This window comes from Abramis brama (assembly GCF_963993115.1).
Source record: "Abramis brama genome assembly, chromosome: 11".
Taxonomy (NCBI): Eukaryota; Metazoa; Chordata; class Actinopteri; order Cypriniformes; family Leuciscidae; genus Abramis; species Abramis brama.
This window is the reverse complement of record NC_139973.1, coordinates 31,173,483-31,194,549: the sequence shown is the minus strand read 5'-3', so window position 1 is coordinate 31,194,549 and position 21,067 is coordinate 31,173,483. Positions and strand designations below refer to the sequence as shown.

Below are 21,067 nucleotides of genomic sequence, written 5' to 3'. Positions count from 1 at the left end.
TCAACCTAATCAGAGCCTAACATGTAAAAGAATCATCAGGAATAAACAAATATTCTCCGAAAACATTGGACACTATACAATATTTTAAGTATTATATACAGTACTTTATACTACAGGGCCGTTGAATGCTTGAATCTGATTGGTTGACGAACGTTCTAAGGTGTGCATTATTTTCAGGGAAACGCACGGCTAAAGTAGTTCCAGGCAGGTCTTGACCGCATTACAGTTCCAAATCACTTCGCGTAGTTAACGGTAATAACGGAAAATAGGATACAATTCATAACAAGAAAAAGCATTTAGCCCCATGCGCTTGATCTGCAATTTTCAATGTCTAGCTTCACAATCAATGGAAACATGCAGTTTAATTTTAATAAATAAAGTATATAGTCCTGTCTATATTATAATCAATAGAAAATTAAACTGAATATAGGCTAAATAAATGGATAGTCCTGCAGTACGGATTTTTATTGCAGATAATAATAAATAAATAATTATTTATAGGCCCACTTGTTAAAAGGGCTTTGTGTTTCTTTTATTTGGCTATAGTCTACTGTCATCTGTCAATGAAAAAAAAAAAAAAAAAAAAAAGAATGAACGAATTAATTAAAACGAATTAAATTAATAAATAAATAGGCTAATAATACTGACGCACATGCTTTTCTGTCTCATTATTGCAACATCTCTCTCTAATAACTGCATTAATAACTGCATAAAGCCGGGGACACACTTTAAGGCCGGTTATGAATGCAATTTGATACTTATGACTGATAATGCCCAAACGCGCGTCCAGCGCGTTCAGTCTGTGTTCAAAGTCGGTGTTTAAAATCTGCTGCAGTCGATGAAAACAGTCAGAGAATGTGTCAGCTAGTCGTGTGTCCCCAGCTTTAGTCTGCTATCAGTGGCTCAAACCTCCGTTACTAACTCTAAAATGACGTTTTGGAATTAGCAACGGAGGCATTGGACTAGATGCGTAAGAAATTAGTCCTACATACAAGAGCGTTTTAATGACAAAAACTTTACAAACGTCTTGAAATACATAATCTGAACAATGTTTCGAGGTGTGGTAACTGTAGTATAAGCGGAATAATTGACTTCAGGCCGTTGAATTATTAGAAAAATAATGCACACCCGAGGTGAACGGCCACTCCGCTTCGCGTCGTGACCGCATTACCACCTCGGGTGTGCATTATTTTTCTAATAATTCAACGGCCTGTCGTCAATTATTCCTTACTTAATGTACAATTACACCTGAATAGACTGAATAGATCTCTTGTGCTCCTAAAAGCTTCTGTCGACAAAGTAGTAGCAGCAGGTAAATACAGATACAATTAAAAAACAAACATAACTTAATATCACTAAAATGAAATAGAAAGCTGCGCTTACAGACGCTCAAATCCACACATAAACACACCACTGACATCTTCACTTCCAGGTCAAGAAGCTGTCAATAAAAACCTCAGTAGCCAATGAGAACACACTGCTACTAGCCCCGCCCCCACGAGAGAAATGTGTCAGAACAGCAAACGAAAACTAAGGCAGCGTAAACGTAACAAACATAACTTAATATCACTAAAATGAAATAGAAAGCTGCGCTTACAGACGCTCAAATCCACACATAAACACACCACTGACGTCTTCACTTCCAGGTCAAGAAGCTGTCAATAAAAACCTCAGTAGCCAATGAGAACACACTGCTACTAGCCCCGCCCCCACGAGAGAAATGTGTCAGAACAGCAAACGAAAACTAAGGCAGCGTAAACGAAAACTTCAGAAGTGTAAATGAAAACTCTGGAAGCGCATTTGTAAGTTCAGAACAACGACTGAAATATGAGAAATAGTTAGCAAAACATGCAGTGTATTAAAAACGAAGTCAAAAAATTTGCCTGCGATTTATTCTTTTTCAGTTTCAAAGATATTTTATTCAGTTTCATTTATATTTTCATTAGTTTCTTGAAAAGTTACGTTCATTATTATTGGCACAAAATTAATTCCATAAAGTCAGTGGTGCATTTTCAGTGGCGCGTTCAGATGCTATTTTAAGGGTGCATGCTTGTCCATAATGTAGCGTGTGCACAACGCGCATACACTTTGCTTCTCTCATCTACACACAGATGTAGCAGTTGCCATTTTTACAAACCATACATAATTACAAGGAAAAATATTCCACATGAGGTAAATCATTGTGGTGTCCATGAAGATGTGAAAAAATAGGCATAAATCGAGCTTACACATTTAGTATACGTCTGTTTAACCTAAGCTTATTTGGGTGGGTTTCTCCCATCCCCATACAATGTCACTTCTCTGTCTTTTACAGCCCTGACGAGAACGTTGGTCTCCTTGGCTGTGAACCGCTTCTGGAGTGCGCCCGGCAAATCCGCCGTTATAATAGCAACCTGCCATGGAACAAGCGCGCCTGAGAACAACAAAGGGAATGTGAGATGTCGCTCTGATTGGTTTATTTCACGTTACGCCCAAACCACACCTATGAATAATGTAGCTACTTCAGACCAACCCATTTTAGATTTACGTCGGGTGCAAGAGTCATTTATTCCACCAGTATAGTAGCAACAACACCCGAGATCCGCCCACAAAGTTACTTGTGTTTCGCATTTGATAGTTGCGTTTCAGATCGTTAAAATAGGGCCCAATGTGTATATCAAAAAACTAAGAAAAAGTGTCTCCTCAAAAAAATTGTCTACCCCTGTGTTTCAGTCTTGGTTTGTCAGTCATTGTCTTTACACATTTTTTAAGGCTGTTGTGTCAGCTGTTTCCTCGTTGGATTATTCTCGTCTTCCTTGTTGGATTTATGTTTTTATTACGTGTGGATCATTGTCATCAGCATTCCCTGTTTGAATTATCTTTCTTTGTGTGTGTTTTTTTTTAATAAATACTGCTTGTGATTAGATCCTCGCCTCTCCTTTTCCCTGCTCACGGTGACTAGGGATGGAAATTGATAAAAATTTAACGATTCCGATTCCATTATCGATATTGCTTATCGATCCGATTCCTTATCAATTCTCTTATCGATTCTTATTGGGTGAGGGAATAAGTACAAATTTGTTTGTATTAACTCGCTTTAATATCTGATCAGAAGACACAGCACAGAGTATACACAAATTATGTGTAGCAACCTCAGAACAACCCTAAAAGTAGGTGAGCTACTTCTCAAAGTAAAGTCCAGGGACCTATAGCCTAGGGCAGTGTTTCTCAACCAGTATGCCATGGCACGCTAGTGTGTGCCTTGAAAGATTATCAAGAAGAGTGCTTTAGGATTAGGAAATTGATAATTTTCACATTCATTGGTCTGGACAAAAAAACAAAATAAAACTGCCATTTATGTGCCATAAAAACTAAAAACACAGACTGAAAACAGTTAAGGAAGAGCTTGTGCCTTTTGGAATATTAACAGTGCTCTTTTGGATTAGGCTATTGAGTTACTAAAACAATCTTTGTCAAATAATACACAGGTTTTCTTCACATTTTGAACGTTTTTGTTTCCATTTGTTTAATTTCAAGATCTGATGTGACTTATCCATTGTTGTTTTTACAGCTACAAAGCTGTGAGCACTAAATGATATTCAGTCACATTATACACGCTTTTAACATTAAGCACATAAATAGTACATGATATTATCATTGCCACACTTTGAGATTGTTGTTCCAGCGCGACGTCGCAGTAAAATAGGATCCGTTTCAAATAGAATCGCCGCGTGTCGCGGCTGGTTAAACTTTGATTAACATGGAAAGTGATACTTTTTATCGCGTGTCGCGCCGTCGCGTCGCATGTAGTTAGGACGCGGTCAAAGTGCTTCTGCCTCGATGCCATGTTTGCTCATAGTGTTTGCTACGTTCTGAACCAAAACAACGCAGCATGTGTGTGACGTCGTGTCACATTTGAACGAGCGGAACCGGTAAGCGGAATCGTTAAGCAGGCATGCTAACGGTTCCAAGGAATCGATTCACTGGGCACCGGTTCTGAAGAAGGTCCGGTGACAGAAACAAACTGAGGGAAAACAACTCCAAATTTCTTTCCAAAGTGAGCAGGGGCCTATATCATGATGGTAGTTGAACAAACTCAGGGCTACAGGATTAGTTTTGAGTTGACAAAACCAAACCAATCCAATCAGCCTTTGATCCTGAGTATAGGAGTTTAGGTGTGACATCAGCAGCGAACAGCCAATCACATGCCGTGCAACAGTGAAACTTCTCTTCTTGTGAGAGAAGCAGTGCGATTTACTTATCTCTTCTGCAGAATATTATGATTCTGAATTATAAATTTACATAGCAAGAAGAAAAGAGCTGTCTACGAAAGAAGACAACTAAAAGCAAAAATCTTGCTCTATCAGTGCAAGTAAAAGTTGTGAAGTTTGTTTATATAGTTGATATATATAGAGAGAGATTTGAACATTTAAACTCACATGCAGTCATTGTTATTGCTTTATCAATTGATTCTAAAGCTTATTTATATTATCGTTATATTTATATTCATTTAAACTAAGTGCTTAATAATAGATCAACTAAAATTTTACATTTGTAATGGATTAAGGGTATGTTACCATTAACAAGCATGTTGCCTCAATAGCCAGAAAGCCTTAAGCAACAAGCATGTTGCCCTTACCCAGACTGTTTAGCTTAGCAACCAGTGCAAGAGAAAAAAAAGCAAGTGATTAACAGGCAAACATTGAAGTCAAGCAGGCACAGACAGAAGGGTTCTTCTTCTGAGCATTTCAATGTAATATTTCCATAAACTACATGCTGTCTGGAATAAAAGAAAGTGAAGATTAAGTAATCAACATCAATGAAGCGCTGCATGCTTATGGTTAGTATATGTAAGCTAGAGATGAGAGATGGAGATTTCCTCTTCAAATATCCTCTTCACCTGGAAATACCGCACACTATTGGAGTAAGGTCTGTAACCTCTGGTCTGTAATATATTTTTCCAAATATGCTGCACAGCATGTTGGCAATAATAGCCAGGTAAGCCTAAAGCAACAAGCAGGATTACAATGATAAACATAAGCCTGAGTAACAAGCGTTTTTCCAATACAACCAGATAACCTTGGCCATTTTCTGATACATTATAAGCTTAAGGAACAAATATGAGCTGAGCTTAGTACAGTGTTTTGACAATAAAACTAGCCTAAGTAACAGAAAGTTTTGATAACAACAGTAAGCATGTTGATGATACCCAGATAAGCTTAGCACGACATGTTGCAATGACACCAGATAAGCCTAAAGTGACAAGCATGTTTTCAACAACACCTAGATAGTCTTAATTACAAACATGTTGCCGATACCCGGCTATAATCAGCACTGATCTGATTTCAATTAATAATGACTGTTTATTATTGTCTTTTTAGAGCTGCTTACAGCAGAATAAAATTCTGTTCGCATCACTGAATCACTATTTCCTGTTTATCACTGACTGCCAGCTTCTTGAAACAATTGCACTGTACGAAACGCTATACAAACAAGTGACCTGACTTGATGGGTTTAAACACAGCATGTTGGCAGCAACAAGCACATTGCCAGTGACAACAGATAAGAAAGGCAAATTGTCAATAATCAATATGATCTCAAGCCTTGCAACCAGGCCAGCTGACAGTCTTGCCTGGGCCCGGGACGAGATAATCTTAGATTATTTATTATTTTTATTTCGGCCGCCGAATTTGCAGTTTAACTAGCTGCTGAGCAACGCTACCCTTATGAAAAAAAAAAAAATTCCCTATAGACCTTATGTAGCCCCGCCCCTTTTCAGCGCTGCGCTCGTTGTCTTTTGACGTCCGGTCTGTGTTTTCACAGTGATTTTGCGTGTTTATTAATGAACGAATACTCTGGGTTCGGGCCAAATTCCGAGCCCGGAGCCCTCCCCTGGACAGCACGCCAAAATACGCATAATCTTTACTCTGTTTAATATGATGTAAGTGAGAACTCGTATCCTTTGGTTCCTCATTTAGTGATTGATATAACCCCCTAATCTTGTTACAGTTGTAATATATTTGTTACTATAACTGTCGTGCTCATGCTATCGAGTTGATCATGATAACTTTGTGTTTTGGGGATGGGTGTTGAGCGTCGTCTTCCACGTGAAACGGAGCTGAACCATTGACGCGTTAAAACGCACATTACTACCAAAACACATTCGACATGGATTACCATAGTATCACATTGCTTGCATGACATCATACCCTTGGCCAGCAGGTACAGCAGATTTCGCCATAGTCGTTGCCTGGGTTACGGTTGCATACGTAAGTGTGGGGTGGAGCTATCAAATTAGGGGCGAGAACCTTTTGGGGTAGGGACGTGTTTGTTTTGGTGATTTCAAATATCAACACTGGCCAAAAGTGTTTTTCAAAAACTATTGATCCCACCTTTAAATAATACATAAGGAATTGACGCTTTTCATATATTGAAAAATATGTGACAATATATTTACTAAAATATCATAATGTATGTAATTTTATATTCAGTAATACACTTTATAATATATAGATGTATATGTAATCAGATATGGTACTGTATGTGTAATACTGTATATGAGAACGTGTGTGCAATATATGTACACAATAAAGGATAAAACTTTGTGAATATTAGATGCAATGCTATTTTTGTCTTCATTTATAAATATTTAATATTTATTAATATATAGCCATACATGGTCAATTAATTATATTGCTGTATATTGAAAAATAATAGCTCTAGTTTCCCATATATGGAAATGTATTATGTAATATATCGCATTATATTTTGCAGTATATTCCCATAGATTTTTGTTCTGTATGGGTATAAGCTGATGATAATACTGAATGGACCTTATATATATATAGATGCTGTGATAGGTGTCGTATTCCTGTTGGTAGACGTGGATAGGCTGATACAAGCTTAATGTGACCTAACAGAACTAATGCTATACGCTTGATTTCATGGTGCCTAAAACCCAGGGTTGTGCAAACTAAACTGAAACATGGCTAGCTACCTAAACCAGGTTCACGGTATAGGTTCAAAGGCGACGACAACTTAAAGCCTGCTTCATACCACCAGTGATATGCAGTGACATAGCGTCATGATCAAATTAATTTCAATGGAGAGCTGGCGATTTCCGGTGACACAAACCACAGTGACCGTTGGTGACTGGATGTAGGCATGTCCAGCGATGCAACAAATATGAAATATGTTTAGCTTTATGCAAATGAAGAGTTTCATTGAGTTTCAGTTTCATTGTCCATGTAGTAAAAGATAATACAGTAAACTTTCCATGGCCATTATACTGTATATATATATATATATACATATACATATATATATATATGAAACTGAAACATCTTTTCATTAGTGTGGTGGAGGGCCTCCTTTTGTTGTCAAACAGCATCACTTTGTCTTGGGAATGACAGATACAAGTCCTTCACTGTGCCCTGAAGGTCTTTGAGCCATTCCTCTTCCAGAACAGTGGCCATGTCACTGTGATGCTGATAGTGATGCAAAACATTTTCTGACTTGCTCCTCCAAAATGCCCCGAAATGGCTCAAAAATATTAAGATCTAGTGACTGTACATGCCATGGGAGATGTTCAACTTCATGTTCATCAGACCATTCTGTCACATGTCTTGCTGTGAGTATTGGTGCATTATCATGCTGATACATGGCACCCCTTCAGGGTACAATGTTTGAACCATTAGGTGCACATGGATCTCCAGAATGGTTCAGTGGTCCTTTGCAGTGACGCACCCATCAAGCACAGTTGAGAATACAATGATATTGCAGCCCAAACCATCACTGATCCACTCCTATGCTTCACTCTGGACACGCAACAGTCTGGATGTTAAGTCTCTTTTCTCCATACTGTAACTCCCACGGATGTGGGAAAGACAGTGAAGGTGGACTCATCAGAGAACAATACCATTGAAACCATATCAAGTGAGTTCACGAGAGCGCCACGACGCATGAGCGAGAACTTAGAAGATGACGCAAATGGGTCTCGATGTAGTGTTTAAAATGGTTTAAAAGTGTGCATTTCCTGGATGCATTCCCATTGACTTCCATAGTAGGGAAAAAAAATACTATGGGAGTCAATGGGGTCCATCAACTGTTTGGTTACCGACATTTTTCAAAATATCTTCTTTTGTGTTCAGCAGAAAAAATAAATTCATACAGGTTTGAAACAGCTTGAGGGTGAGTAAATGATGACATAATTTTCATTTTTGGGTGAACTATCCCTTTAAGTGTCAGGATTCCATCACCATCTCCTTCCACTCATTCCCTCACTCCGCCCACTCAGTCATTCACACGCTCATTGTCACCTGATTATTAATCACCGTCACCTGGACCTCATCATCAGTTCACCCATATATACCTGCTACAAACATTCAGTCATTGTCTGATCTCGTCTACACATGACACAGACTCTCTGCCATACTTACCTGAATACCTACCTTTGATCCTGATCTTCTCAGCCAGTCACCATTCCGTCTTCTAAGGAACTCCTTCATCATCATCTGCAAGAGAAAGAGAGAGAGAGACTTGGTTACACTTCAGTTAAGCTATCATCTGAAATTCAACTTACTGTTTACTCCCCTGTTTCGCTGTACCGATCCATTCTGCAAATTAAAGCATTTAACTTACCATTCTGTCTGCTTCGTCTAAGCCAAACCTGACATTAAGGTTGAGCCACTGTAGTCACTTGGACTATTTTAACAATGTCTTTTCTAACTTTTCTGGGCCGGCATAATGAAATTAAATAGAAGCCTATGAAGGAGTAAAACAGCTCTCTGATTTCATCAAATATCGTAATTTGTGTTCCGAAGATGAACGAAAGTTTTATGAGGTTGGAACAACATGGGGTGAGTAATTACTGACAAAATTTTAATTTTTGGGTGAACTAACCCTAAGATCTTCATTCCTTTTGTGTAATTGTCTCCTGGCTCTGTGTCCTGGAGTAAAAAGCTGCATAAAAACAGGGTAAAAAGACATTTTTTTTTTTATTGATTGAATTCTGCTGGACCAGTGTTAAACATCTTCCTACACAACTTCATTTGGAAAGTAACGGTGGTCATGTTTTGAAGCTTGTTCCAATTCAGCCATAGCACTAAAAACAAATAATTGATGCCTATATACCCAAACAATGTCACACTTGCAATTGTACTGTTAGACTGCATATCAGCATTGATGCGATTACCCGTTGGCAGCAGAATACACAACCATGTTGATCTAACACTTTTATATTGTTTAAGAGATTAAATATGTAAAAAAAAAAAAAAGAAAAAGAAAGAATTGTATTGGCAAAAACACCTCGTAAATCTTTCAAAATATCTTTGAGTTCCACAGAAGAAAGAAAATTGAGTTTGAAACATTGAAACAACATTTCTTCTATATCTGCTGTATTCATATTCTTTCATATTATATTAATTTAATTTATTCTTTACTATTGCTACACATTTTAATCTCATGATTGTGTGCTGTAGTGCTTTCACTGGTTGAAGATCAGAGGGAATGTCTCAATCTCAAGGTTTTCAATGTCTCAGAACAGTGTTGTGAAGCAGTAATTTTCCATTTTCTTTGCTTTCGTATAACAATTGTTGAATTTGTGCTATCAGACTGATCACTGAGAAAAAAAATCAACTATAAGGATTTAATACAGTTGTTCAGAGTAAGAAGAGTAAAAATTTCCCTTTGAGATGAGTTCTTTCAAGCAAATTTATAACTCAAATAGACCTTCCCACCAGTGTCATGTAGGACATCTGGTGGGAACCGAGTTATTGGGTGAAAGAAAGGTGCTTAATGAGAACACCTTCTTTTTTAAGTCTGCTCTGAAGCTCATGGTGGTCTCTCAGTTCATCTGTAATGGAGTTGTGCTGTTCGAAGCTGAAAACAACTAGCATCTTGTGTCTATATGTCATCTTTGCTGACTTGGCAAAATCTACACTGGTTCTTAGCTTAAAAAAAGCTTTCTTGAAAGCTAGCAAGACCGTTATGGAGCTAGAATTGTGTCTTTATTACATGCGAGAAAATAAATGATCTGAGAGAAAAAAAAAGTTTGAGAGAAAAAGTTATCACACTGATAGCAAAAAAGCATTTCATGAGAGAAAAAAGAATATTTGAGAGAAAAAGTTTTCATACCAATAGCAAAAAATAATATTTGAGACAAAGTTTTGAGAGAAAGTATTTTCTCATAGAACATAAAATATAAATTTGAAATTTTTAAAATTATTTCTGAGAAAAAAAATCTCTCTCAAAATACTTTGAAAAAAACTCTCAAATATATGTATTTTGCTATCAGTGTGAAAACATTTTCTCAAAAAAAAAAAAGTTTCTCTCAAAACGCTTTTCTTTGCTCTCGATGCAATTTCTTGCTCTCGTGTCAGGATTTTGCTTTTGCTGTGAAAATGGTGTCATGGGCGGGGCCACGTTCCTATTGGCCAGTCGGGTGAGCATCGTCTTGTCTTGGGAGTCGAACTGAATCATTACACCATTGTTCGGTTCACCGGCATAGATGCCGCCTCTGCCTTAGTTGAGCACAGACACTCCAATGTTTGGGTAAGATCAGGGGCGTAGGAGCAATTTTGAACCTGGGGGCGACAGTAAATGCTAGGGGGCTTCGGGGGAATTTATATATATATCGAAAAATTAGTCATAGCCAAATGTTAGTATGTAGAACCAGTTGTATCGAGGGAAGTGTAGAACGGAATTTGGCAGGAAAATTTATAAGCACCCAACAAACAGCTGGATCTTGTGAATCTTTTGTGAAGTGCCCAGGGGATTGCAACCCTTACGAATAAGAAGTATATTTATACTTTCAGTCTACATTTTATATACTTCTCAAAAATATACTTTATGTACTTCTCAGAAATATACTTAAAATTACACTTAAGTGTACTTGAATTATACTGAGAGAAAAGTCCAAATATATTTGGCTTGTAATTGTACTCAATCTTTTGATCGAGATATACTTAAAAGTATAATTAAGTATTCAAAGTATACTTGGCTTGTAGTTGTGTTAACTCTTTTGATCGAGCATATAGTATAGTATCCTATTAAATATATTAATTTTTTAGTGATAGAAGATTGCTCACTCAAATGTAAAATAATGTGATCATCAAACATTGATGAATCAAAACTGCTTAATATTACCAAATGAAATGAAGCGTAACCCATGAAGAGAAAATGACTGTGAAGCTTTGGGGGTGTTGGACTCTATCTACTCCATCTGTGTTTTGATCATCGTTCTGAATCTGATCAAGGCGTAGTCTTTGACAAAAATGTGATTTTCTCAACTTTTTTGTTTAAAATGTTGCCTTTCTTTATGAAACTTACTGAAATTCAAGTGTTGATTAAAAAAAGGATGCATGAAGCTAATAAGTTTTTAAAATTAAAGTACAGTTAAAGGTATTTTTCAAGTATAAAAAATAATATCTACATTTGAACATAGTAGTATATTGCAAGTGCAAAAATAATATATAAATAGTAAACTATAAGTATAATGTTATGTTCACTTAAAGAAAACTTACAAGTAGTATAAACTACTAAACTAGTAGTTTACTGAGAGTACACTTCAGTGTGTACTTTCATAAACTAAAAAATGTACTGCTTGTATTAAAATAGTAAACTAAGTAGTTTACTACTCTTACACTTATAGTACACTTAAACGTATACTTTTATATACTAAAAGTGGGCCAATTTAGTCCTAAGCATTACACTTACAAGTTTACTACAAGTACACATTGATATTAGTATACTTACTACATAAAGTATACTTAAAAATATACTTGAACATTACTTAAGTATACTTCATAAAATTAACTTGAAGTATACTTCTTTTTCGTAAGGGAAACCTCAAAATTATCAATGTAGATACCCACTGAAATCCAAACACTTTGAACACCTAAAAGTTGGTTTTCTTTGTAATACTGCCCACTACGAGTAGATGTGTACTGTCCTGGTAACTCCTTCTCAACAAAAACAGCTCTATCCAAGAAATCAGCTCTGTTGAGTAACACTTCAAGAACTCTCAACACTGAGACATACACAAAGGTATTTTGTTGTAGCCTATCAAAACGGTACTCCACAGGATCAATTAATTGAAAATGCTCTTTAAAATAATCATTCCTTCTATAGTCTGTTGAGATTTGTTTTAAGCACTTCCGCTGATCAATTTAGCAAGCTCCTTTGCGTGATTGCATGGTGAATCATTCAATGTGGCTTTCTTATTCTCTTAAAATATCCCTGATCGATTGTTTTGCTGCATACAACGAAACAATATCATCCATCCAACTTAATATCTCCTGGGCCCAGTTTTTCAAAAAATGTGAATCAAATTGAATCCGGATTTGGAAATCCCATGTTTTGCTATCCAGGATCACCTGATCCATTTAACTTTTGTGCCAGTTTTTTAAAGGAACCTTGGATTGGATCACTGTGATCCAAATACCAAATTTCAGGATTACCAAATCCTGTTTACTAGAGCCTTAAAGGTGCTATAAGCGATGCCGGGAGTCATAACTTCTTGTTGACATTTGAATTGTTGTCAAACAAAACGGAGGCTAGCTAGACCCTCCCTCATCCCGTCTCCTCCCTCCTCCCCTCCCTTCCGGCATAAAGGAAAGTCAAAGTAGTCACTAGTACAACAAAATTAAGTTTCACTGATACTTCATTCAATGTGTAATGTCGCCAAGTTAGATAAAGGGTTTTATATATTGCAGAAAAAGAGAAACATTATCTTAAAATCGTTTCGCCACCTGAGGTTACTATAGCTCCCATACAAGGACGCAATAATAACAAGATAACGTTAGCTTCGCGTTTCCCAGTGAGCATAAACAACGGCAGCGTCGTAAACAAATTTAGTCAAAGTTGTCAACAGCCTATAAATGAACATTCAAATTCATAACAAACAGTGGATCAAAACAATCATTCACACAAATTGTCGCCCTACTGTGAATTTGCTTGATCATTTACAATAGAGATTGATCGCTAGCTGCTAGAAACATATGTTGTATGTTTTCACCAAAGTTAACGCTGACTGCATAGTTCTAGCTAATTACATCCTTGTGTTGGTTTGGCGAACATGAACGTCAGTTTAGAAAGAAATATGGATTTACCTGTTCAGCAAAAACAGAGCAATTGAATGTCGTAGGCTACTGAAAGCCCTTCTGCCGGCGGAGTTCTCGCCACCTTTCAAAGGGTTTTCCGATGTAAATTCGGTATTTCGCGCGTTCCTTATCCTTGTCCCTCTTCTTTGCAATTTGTTCATCGGAAAGTCGTCTCTTTGGTCGTGTTTCGGCCATAATTCAAACTTCCTTCTTCATACTTCTCTCTCCTCCACACGCTCCACACCCACTTCATGTGCACGCGCACTAACCCCCCAAACCCTCAAATACATCTTGCCAGTGATTGGCTGGAGCACTGTTTGCTGTGTTTCATGGTACGGGTGAGTCTAGATGTGATGTGACAAAAAATGTTTTGGCCTAAAAAACGCGTGACATGACTTAGAGCACCTTTAAATGGAACCAACAGTGTAGCCTACTGGCTTAGCAAAGAACAACAGTTGGCAAAATACCGGTGGCCACAAATAACCATTGTTTATTTTAATTTTAAGAAACAGAAACACTGTAATAAACAGAAACATTTTACTTTCCTTATTTTGTTATAATGTTAAATTGTAGATTTTGTTGTTTTACCATATCTCATTAGATGTGACATGCTTCATATATGCTTCAAATATGAAGAAATGTATATATCATCAGTAAACATTGATTTTGTGATCATTCACTTGTGATCAAAACTCTCTGGTTTTATTTGGTTCGAAAAATCACAACTGAATCCACCCTTCTGATGGGATCAGGATAATCCTGTTTTTTTGGATCAAATAGATCCCAAACCGAGTTCAAAGTTCTGAAAAACCCAAAGGGCAGGTTTGATCCAGATCAAATTTAAGATCGGATTACATGATCTGATCTTAGTTCAGAATCCCTCTTTTGCTTTTGAAAAACCCATTTCCAAGATTTGATCCAATCCGTGATCCGAAATCCCACTGGATTACTTTTGAAAAACTGGGCCCTGAGTTGCATTTTTTGAAATGTGTAAAATTGTCAGGATCAATGATGCAAGTTTGCACTCTAGCCTTGTATAGTGTACAGACTCTGAATACGAGCTTGTTTCAGGTATAGAAGGAGTTAAAGGAACAGTGATATATGTAACATTTGACTGTTGATTTGGTATAGGATCTCCAGTATCTTCTGACCATTGCTCTTCATTGCTTTCCAAATCGTCTGTTTTAAATGTAACAGAAGAGCTAAAATCTTTAAAACCTTGAGACTTATGTCTACGAGTTATGTGACTAAAATTGAAAGGACATTGGTTGTCTGCTCACAATCTTTAAAATGACATTTGACTGTGCCATGTGTCTTCAAATGATTTCTGATATGGTTGACAAAAATCACATAACTCGCACGAAAAATTAAAGTGCTCTTTAACTGCAGCAGTCTGTTTGTGTGCTCTTGTCAAATGTGATTTTAAAGGTCCCATGACATGCTACTTTTTGTAGGCTTTAATATAGGCCTAGTGGTCCCTAGTACTGTATCTGAAATCTCTTTCCAAAAATTCAGCCTCGGTGCAGAATTATAGCCACTACAAGCCAGTCCCAGAATGAGCTTCCTTCAGACGGGCCGTTTTGGTGTCTGTAGCTTTAAATGCTAATGAAGAGGAGAAAGGGGCAAGGTGGAGGGTGGGTGTGGCCATGACCATCTTGCGGCAACGGTACCATACATGTACATTGGATATATTGCAATGGCACGAAGACACGCAGTCGTTCAAAACAAACATTTCTGTTTGACCCAGAATCTGATCCAGATGGAGAAGCAACGGATGAAGAAGTTGCAACTCAGCGGCTCCAGCAGGACGTTTCCGAATGGTTAGTTTAAAATATTATGTCTGGATACGGTACTTTATTCGGATGGTTTACAGTTATTATCATGTAGCTAACGCTAACCTACTGTTGCCTTTTCATGAGAGATCTGTAACATCTGTAATTTATCTTATTACAATTACATCAAGCTCTGTGATCTTGAAATGCGGATATCGCGCGCGCCATATAACCAACAGGAAAACGGTTATCCAAATAACAAAGTGTACAACACTCGCGTTACAGTGTATGTGCATTCAGACACATACTTGATGCTGTCTACCTTTAGGGGAGAGTGGGGTGATTTGTGCCAGGGGGGGAAGTAGTTCCACCCTTGTTTCTGGAAAACCATAGAAGAAATTGGTCATGTGACCACATAATTTTGAAAAGCAATCACTTTTACTCGTCCTCCAAAGAAGAGAGACACATGGCATGAGAGTTAAGCATATTTTAGTGCAAAAAACTGTTTTTTCCCTTTCAAAGTAAAATTTCTATGATTAAGGTTTTTTGATTGTAGTGTCTGAACAATTGTAGACAAGTTTGAAAACATTTCACACATGTTTTAGTGCTTTAGTAGTCTACACAATGAGTCTATACAGTTAGCATGATGTTAGCTCTTAACTGCTGGATCATGCTAGTTTTTCAAACTTGTGGGTCTGGGGTGATTTGTGCCAAAGGGCCTGGGTTAAGTTGTGCCAGATCCAGACCACCTAGAGACCTACATACTCACAGGGGATAATCTTGAGAAGTGAGGAGATGGGCATGCCTCATCATTGTTTTACTTGGGCCTGCCTGTTATTTGTTTAATTTAGCTAACACTGATTTCAGTTTTGAGTTTGCTCTATGTTATTAAAGAGAAGTTTTATTCCGTTTTTAAGTGGCCTATGTCACAATAGGATGTTTAGAAATTAGCCTAGTCACTTTATTCTTATATGTTACATAATTGACAGACAGCGCTATGTCAACAGGCATCTATTGCCAAAGCCTCTTTGCCTGAAATGATTCACAAATATCATATATTGTGTTGCTATGGTGCTCTAAATGGTTGCTAGGGTGTAGCTTGATAGCTTCACAATGATCCTGAGAGACTTATTGGTCGTCTGAGTAAAATGAGCCCGCCCCCTTGTCTCTATGACACTGTGATCCAGAGTTATGTTCAATACAAAATCCCTATGCAATTTACCATAGTAGGAGAAACGCATGCTATGGTATTCCAGGGTGACAATATCTAAATAAACCTTAAATTAGTAATTTTGTATTGAATTTATCTTGCTTTCATATAGCAGTATGGTTCATAACATTCAAATGTTCTGTTTTACTTCAGAAATCACTGGCACAATTTACCCCCAATGTATTCCCCCAAAGGCACAACTTCCCCCGCACCAGGGGCAAGTTGTGCCATGAGACCACTTTTTTTCCAAGAGCTATATTTCTGAAACAATTTATTTCAGATCCAAAGTTATTGTTCTCAGGGATGCACCACATCCTGAAATATATGTAGATCCTTAAGTTGAAGGCATTACTGCCATGGCCTCACTTTAAAGTCACTTTGAGTAAAAACTGGCACAACTCACCCCACTCTCCCCTACATTAGCGCAAGTAACTGCATAGCTGCATAGCTAATGTTACAGCCACATTCTACGTGTAACAAGCTAGGTAACCATAAACAATAAAGCAACACACTAAATCATTAGTTGACTTACTTGTCCGAGGTGTGTAGCTGAGCCAAAGAGAGTTGGTAACGTTACTGATCCAGACTTTAGTTTCACTTTGTGTTTCAAAAGGACCTCTCTGCTACTGTGGGCAAATTTGTAAAGCTTATACTGCATTCCCAAAAGGGAACAAAATTCCAGTGATATCAACAGCTCTGTGGTGAAAATGACTTGTTAATAATAGGGATTAGAGTAGAATTATGACTGGTTCAAACATCTCTGAATGTAACATGTCAAAACTTAAAGTGGATAACTTACAGCAGCAGATATCTGATCTGGGCACCCCTAGAGCTTTGCATGTCTCATAGATGTTTCTACAGATTCAGTTAATATGAGGAACTGTTGGTGAACAACTAGGCCTGGATGAGGGGAGTCTACCAAAGAGATGCATAGCTTGCAGAGATTAGAAAACCTTTCATCTTCATTTCAGTTTTGTAAAATCAGAGTTATGGATGGGTGTAGTTTTCAGATTTCAACTATACATTGCTCTCTAAGGCAAAAACAAAAATAATTGGATAGTAAATTAATGTTTGTGCATTTGTAGCTACAGTATAGAGATATTTTATATTTTGCATTGTTCTGTCAATATGCATTTGGGTTTAGCAAAGATCTTCAGATTAAAAAAAAAAAATCCCTAGATGCTAGATGTAATGAGCATGTCCTAATCAAGAAGACATTTTAGAGCCTCTTTCCAGCTGACTGAATCTTGTCCCTTCTGAAGAAGAATTGCTAGAACAGGTACATCATAATGGAATTTGAAGATAAGCTACACTTTTATTTAATATTAAGCACCTTTTTTGAGGGGTCATATTGGTGGTCAGTTGAGGTGGTTTGTGCAATGTTTGAACTCCAGACCTCCCACTTATTTTATAGAGATTCTAAAGTCAGTTACTAAAACTGATAAAACTGATATGCAAATGCTAATGCAGCCATACTGACGCATGCTATTATCCCCTTGTAGCTGGCTTTGTGTATGCTGTATGCAAGTATGTAAAAAATCCCTAAGGGGTACAGAAAGACCAATAATAGAACTGAAAAAGCAAACATTAAGAACATAAACATGGTATTAGAAATTGACTCATCTGTTTCTCTGGGCATCTTTACCCCAGAGTTTACAAACATATAACTTACTCGTGAAGCTTATAAATGTCTCAGGTTGAATACAAGTTCAGCTCTATTGATAACATTTGTGACAAAATTTAGTTCCGATCATTTAATTTGATTGGCTGAGTAGCATTCCAAGAGTTTAGTCCACTGGGACTTTTCACTGTTTGTATTATTCCGCTTGTCTGCATTTGCATGTTCCACATATAGTAGTAAGCTGTCAGTCTGTGCCTTAATGGTGGGGATTTTTCATTGACTCTTTCTATATTACACCAGTAACTAGTCTTCATGAACAAAAACTCAATCATTCACTGAACCAAAAAAAAAAACAAAAAAAACAACACCACTTTGATACATCCTGGAACTAATGTTTTGTTGTCATTGTTTTGAGACACACAATGGTTGATTCTGCTTTGACTTGGTTTGGAATTTTTTTTTTTTTTTTTTTTTTTTTTTTTGTTTACTCAACTGTTGGAAAAAAAAGCAATAGCCCACTGAAAATTATGCAGTATGTCAGTAACATGTAAATTCATCTACCTGGGGCCTGTACCATGAAGCCGGTTTAGGTGGTTTAAGATTAGTTTGCGCCAACCCTGGGTTTTAGGTACTATGAAAGGTAGCTCAGCTTTAATTGGTGTCTTACGCTGCACGGCTAACCTGCTCCAGGGCAGGTTATGTTCTGGATTCGAGATCTCAAACTGAAGTTTGACCAATCAGCTGTGAGCAAAGAAACATAGGTGACATAACTAATTCCCAGTGTCTGTTGCAGTGGCTTTACTTTTTCTTCCAAATCCTGGGAACATCTCAGCGCAAACTGTTAGACGAGCACTTCGTAGAGAAAGAGTTTTTAGGGACAGACAAAATCCCCTTGCATTTCCTGGTACTTGTATGAAAGATACAGGTTTTCTGCGGAAGGAATATCTTATCTTTGCGAACTTCTTGAGCCGCACATAACAAATGTGACACATCGAAGCCATGTACTTGTACCGCAAATGGTATGAATTGCGTTGCGTTTTTTTGCAAGTGGTACATACTTGTATACGGTCGGTGATACGGAGAACCTAGGGAAAAACACGGTTTGTCGAACCATTCGCAAGGTGGTCCTCACTCTGCAGGGGTACATTAATAGCTTCATTGTGTTCCCCGGACATGGAGAAAGAGAGCAAGATAAAGTTGCATTTATAAATATTCATAGTATCCATACTAAAGTGTTACTTGGTTAAATAAGTTCACATACTGAGATCTTTTTTTTTTTTTTTTTTTCAGCTGTTTGATCTCCAATTTATTTATTTTAAATTTGGAGCCTCCTCAGCTCATTTAGTGTGCAGTTTAGTTCTAGGCTCTTTTTGTAAAGGGTCACAAAAAGTTTCTTGACTTCCTTTCAACACAGGACTGACTGTAATTTATGTCAAGGGTTTTAAATCCTTACCTTGTTCACATTTCTTCTGAAGCCCTTTGAGGTAGAGGCCTCAGTTTCTGGGGCAGGTTGTGAAAAATCCTACAATAAAAGAGATGTGTAAGGGCCAGTCACTTTTTTATGCCACACATTCAAATGTGTGCCATAATAAAAAAAACAGTGCATTCACCTCAGCAACTGTCTCAGAACACACAGACAGAATGTCTCCATCATTTGCTTCACCCTAATAAATAAAAGTAGGCCAATACAAAACATAACTGTTGTAAAGCAGGTTATGTTTATGGTGTTCTGTCTGCTGCATACTGACCTCTGTGTGGGAGACAGTTGCTTCAACAGGTACACTGTATTTCCCTCTACTGCAGAACATAAGGACAGCCATATTTAAAACTTAAAAAAGTAGTAATGTATTGCACACGTACCCAGTGTTACTTGCTTAGAGGAGCCAGCACAAGGGTCAGATTGTACAGCACCTGTAATCCCATCCATAAATGGCCGTCCCTTATTGCTACTCAGATACAATTCCTTCACCACATGATGTTTTATTAACAAGGTTCGGGAGGAGCACATTCAGATAATTAACACAAGTGGAGAGCACTCAGCAATCAATGGTAAGAGGTGTATATATACTCAGCAGTCTCACCTCATTCCATTGACAGTTTTGCAGCATCCCTCCACCACCCCTTCTCCACGCTTCTAGTCCTAAGCACTTACATACAGGGGGAGTACTCTGGGTTCGGGCCGAACTCCAAGCTCGGAGCCCTCCCTCCGGACAGCACGCCAAATACGCATTAAACTTTACCCCCTCAAATTATATGTAAGTGTGAACTCGTGAAAGTGTATTCTGGAGGAGGTGGCCCTCCACCAGTTTTCCGAATTTCAGACTTTTTTCTGTTTGTTGCAAACAAGCGTTTGTGATAAAATGTTCACAAAAATAATAAAAGGTTGTGGTAAATACTCACCACTTTGAATTATATTTTAAAATTTTGTCTTTATCTGCTTCCAAGAACGTTTGGAGTTGGGGTTGCATCTAAAAATCAATGAATATTAATCTTTCTTAGAATGTAATATACATTTACATTGTTTATATATTATTAAAGTATATTTTATAAATATATAATATATATGAGTTAAGAAAAAAAATAGGTCCTCTTTAACATTCTTCAGAATGTAAGCTACAGTGTCTGACAATGTTCAACAACAGAATATGAAAATTACCCCGTAATCCTCTTCTGTGTGTTTCTGGAGTGCAAATATGTTCAGCTCTTGTGCCGTTTCTTGCATACACAGTGACAAATAAGACAGCCTAAGATTCCATCAACAGACTCAAACATCTTTATTAACACAGGCTTTTACATAATTAAAGGGAGAAAACAAAGGAACAGTAAATGTCCCCTTCATATTCTGGTGAATATCTGGTGAATTAATGTCCATAATGAATTTTCATATCTGAATGTTGGAGAAGAATCTGTTTTGGCATGATATGAATGAACTTATTTACATACAAATGTTTGATATGTCTCATCACCCAGTCTGAAATATTCCACACTTGCCCTTTGAAGAACATCAGTGAATGAATGTTGCTTAAAGGCATTTTAATTAATATGTAAAAGCAACAAAATGGGACTGTGGGATTTTTCCCACTTTATGCTTGAAATAGCCCACTTTGTTTCTTAAAATATATGTACGTGGGAGTCATTTCTAATTTTTGTTTCTTAAATCATAACATCACTTTGACATTAAGTTATTTTCTTGGAAGCCAAAGTGAATAGAGAGGCAGATTGTATTTTATTCCCTGTAATTATTCCAAATTACTTAACATGTCACAACACACCCAAATGTTTTATTATATAATGTTTGCTTTTTTTCAGGCAATGAATTTATGTGCATTGTCTGAAATATTCTTTATCTTATCCATTTTTATGATGTACATAAATGCAGATAAAC

The 21,067-nt window shown here is 37.2% G+C and overlaps 1 protein-coding gene across 1 annotated transcript in view; it reads left to right on the top strand.

Moving 5' to 3' along the window:
• tmtops2a (teleost multiple tissue opsin 2a) overlaps positions 1-21,067 on the top strand; it is a 54,480-nt gene that overhangs the window by 21,479 nt on the left and 11,934 nt on the right. The gene's annotated exons all lie outside the window — the stretch shown is intronic.